The 3,687-nt window shown below is 35.9% G+C and overlaps 1 non-coding gene across 1 annotated transcript; it reads right to left on the reverse strand.

The window, feature by feature from the left end:
• Positions 1-813: 813 nt before the first annotated feature.
• On the reverse strand, positions 814-951 carry LOC115869257. Its single transcript, XR_004046076.1, has one exon. It is a non-coding gene; the product is annotated as a U8 small nucleolar RNA (small nucleolar RNA).
• Between the last annotated feature and the right edge of the window lie 2,736 nt (positions 952-3,687).

Raw genomic sequence — 3,687 nt, forward strand, 5'->3', positions numbered from 1 at the left:
ACAGGGACCGTGGCAAGGATGGCCCGGGCCAGGAAGTGCTCCGTGCTGTTGTGCAGAGGGTGGCTATAGGTTGTCACTGACTTCAGAGCCCCTAATAACAACAATTAAGTTATTAGTTGTGGTAGCTTTTAATTGTATATTCTGTTGGATGTTTCTCATACACCTCAAGCTATACGTGAATAAAAGTAGTTTATTCTTTTTCCAATCTGATGATCTCTTATTTCTTATTTTGGCCTTGTTACATTGGCTAAAACTTCCAGTACAATATTGATTGTAAGTGGTAGGAGCAGCTATCAGTCCTTGCTCTTGATTTTAAGGGGAAAACTAACATTTCACCTTCAGGTCTGTTAGCTGTCCCTCTAACTGATTGAAGAGGCTTTTTCTAGTCTCAGCTTCTTGAGAGAGTTCGTATCAGGAAAGGCTCTTGGATTTGTCACATCCTATTCCTGTATCTATTGAGATGATTTTATATATATATATGTTTTGTTTTGTATAGTGCATTTCAATGATCGCTCTTTCATTAATAAAACAATCTTGCATTCCTGACACTTGTTACCAAGTTTGTATATTACAATTACAATTTTTGTATATTAGTAGATTTCAACATCAGTTTTTCTTGGAATTTCTGCATCTATGTTGATGAGGAATATTGATCTATTGCTGTCTTCCCTATAGTATCTTTGGTTTTAGTATCACCATAATGCATTTAGAACGAGTTGAAAAATATTCTCACCTTTTCAATTTTCTGGAGAAGTTTCTGTAGCATTCAGATTATGCGGGTGAGTCAAAAATGTATTGCTCCAAGGGTTTCAATTCAGACATGCATGGGTTTATTCTATTTTTTTTTCCTGCTCACACGGAGACGCTAATCACGTATCATGAGAGCTCCAATCATCATTTTATCTCTGTTCTCCTAAAGGAGGAACAGGTAAGGATTACCCTTACTGACGATGCATGGGTTTATTCTAAAAGCAAAGTGAGAAAAGTGTTTAAACATGTCTCGGCTATCAGGAGATAGCTACAGACACATTCTCTTGGTAGTACACTTGCCTTAGACTTGTTATTTTAGGCGCTGTCAAGTTGGTTCCATCCCACATAGACCCTATGCACAAGAGAATGCAACAGTGGCTGGTCCCACACCACCCATCGCTTGTTGCCATTTGAGCCCATTGCTGCTGCCACTGTGCCAATCCATTTGGGACTTCTTCTTCTCTGACCCTCCACTTCACCTAGCATTATGTTCTTCTCCAGGGACTGGTCTCTCTAGGTAACATGTCCAAAGAACTACAGAGGAGGCCTCACCATCCTTGCGTCCAAGGAGCCTTCTCACTGGACTTCTCCCCAGACAGATTTGTTTATTCCATGATACTTTCAACATTCTTCACCAATCCATAGTTTAAATGGCCCAATTCTTCTTTGATCTTCCTTATTCAATATGCAATTTCCACATACATATGATGATTGAGAATAGCATGGCTTGGGCCAGGTACATTTTGGTCCTCAAAATGACATCCTTGCTTATCAACACTTTAAAGGAGTCTTGTGCAACAGATTTGTCCAATGTAATGTGTCATTTGCTTTCTTGATTGTTGCTTCAGGAGCATTGATTGTGGGATTCAAGCAAGATGAAATCTTGGACAACTTCAGTTTTTTCCCCTCTATTTAGCATGGTGTTATTTATTTGTATTGTTAGGGTGTCTTAAAAATATATATCACATCAGTGAGTTTGCTGGATCAATTAAATTCAAAGCAGAGTTGAACCTGTATAGTAATGGGACTGATTTGGGGGAACCTACTGAGGTAATCTTGATAGCTTTTCTTATAGGACACAGGATGATCATGAAGGCTGGTTATAAGGATTTTTTTAAATTATTATTAAAATTGCATTCATGAGGAAGAGCCCAGGAAAGCTGCACTGAGGGCTCATGTTCAGTCTTTAAGGGTGGTAAGGTCTGTCCTTTGAGAATTGCATTGGGAAACCTTATCTCATCCAACTTACAGCTCCTTATCTTGTCCCCTTCAGACTTCCTTTGGTTTATAAAGCTAGAGACCATTGCAAAAGAAGACGATTGGATCTTTCAAGGATGCCATAACTGACATGCTATTCTGACATGATATAAATTGAAGCGTGCAGAATTTCTGGGAAAGGGTCAATGAGAAGGAAATACTGCCTTCATATGTGCATAGACCTAGCTGGGAGATCTGTTGTGAAAGAATAGCTTCACATTTTGATATTTTTGTTCAGTAAAGGCGTCTATAATTTTGTAGCAATACTTTTTGACTAACACTTGTATTTCTTTCTGAGATATTCCATAGAATTTACCAATAAAGCTCTCTGGCCCTGGAGTTAACTTTTGTGGTAAAGTTTTTAACAACAAATTAAATGGCTTTATTAGATATACTCAGGTTATCTGTTTCTTCTTGAGTGAGCTGTGACGGTCTGTGGCTTTCAAGACAATTGTCTGTTTCGTCTGTTTGTGAATTGATTGATATTCTCCAGTTCCTCCTTCTGTGCGATAGCCTGAAAAGTCCACTCAGGCAGCTTCACCTTACTTGTTTCTGATTTCTCAAGGATCCCTGTCTTTTGTTGTCTGATGCCCAGGGTCTTAAAAATCCATTTTTTTCTATCTTTTGAGTGTTTGGTTTCTATTACTCCATTTTTCCCAGAAGAAGGTATTTTTAAAATATGGAAAAGATGTTCTTAGAAGTCAACTCTTTGACATAGGCTTAAAGAAAGTACCAGAAGTGATTTGTATATATATATATACACTTGGCCACTTTTATTTTTCTGTTCTGGTCCCTTATTCTGTAGAAAAGCAAAGTCGAAATGACTGCTTGATAAAATCACATGTGCCCGAGAACAGGAAGCAGCCACAGCATTTGCTGTCTTATTTATCAGAATGATAACACATTATAAATCCTGTGGAAGATTTAGCTTTATTGTAGCACAGAATCCCCTATTTTGTTTGTTGGCTTAAATTGTATATAACTATGAAATAGACCAATGCTACTAAACATTAGTAAACATCTTAACAACACATATATTTAATAGTTAGGCAAAAGCCTTCTGCCATGTGGGTAGAATATGATGAAAACAAAAATATTTTCACATAGCACTTATTGAAAACAGATTGTGTACTTAAAGATCATTTCTTTTTGAGTGTCTTTTAAATTTAAATTTAGGGTCCTTAAAGGCTTGTATTTTAAATATATAAGCATATATAAAAATATAAGCATATAGAATAAAAAAACATTATTTCAATTTAAAACACTAGTTTTATAATGTAATGACTCTTATCAAGCATATATTAAAGCAATAGTTTCACTCCATTGGTGTAGTCCCTTAAAAAGAATATAAAGAACAAATGAGTTTGCAAATCAACAAGCCTCTGTAAGTAAACATTATTTATTGTGTAGCAATAGTATTTTTGTTTAACACTACTGCTAGTGTTTCTACTTGCTAAGTGCCACTTTCTTTGTTACAAGAAGCAGTTTCTATCTATTTTAATTACTTGAACATTTCTAGGTCTTAGGTCTTAAAGTTAATTAAGTCTAAACTTTTAAAGTTAATTAAGGGTCTTGAAATTACAACTTAAGTTGGCATTAAAGGACAATAAATCCACTTGATATTAGGCACTTAGGCCTAAAATTTTACTCAGATAAAACAAATGAAGTAGCTATATGGTT

Source organism: Echinops telfairi, unplaced genomic scaffold, assembly GCF_000313985.2.
Source record: "Echinops telfairi isolate 266 unplaced genomic scaffold, ASM31398v2 ScPeMD7_23;HRSCAF=83, whole genome shotgun sequence".
NCBI lineage: Eukaryota > Metazoa > Chordata > Mammalia > Afrosoricida > Tenrecidae > Echinops > Echinops telfairi.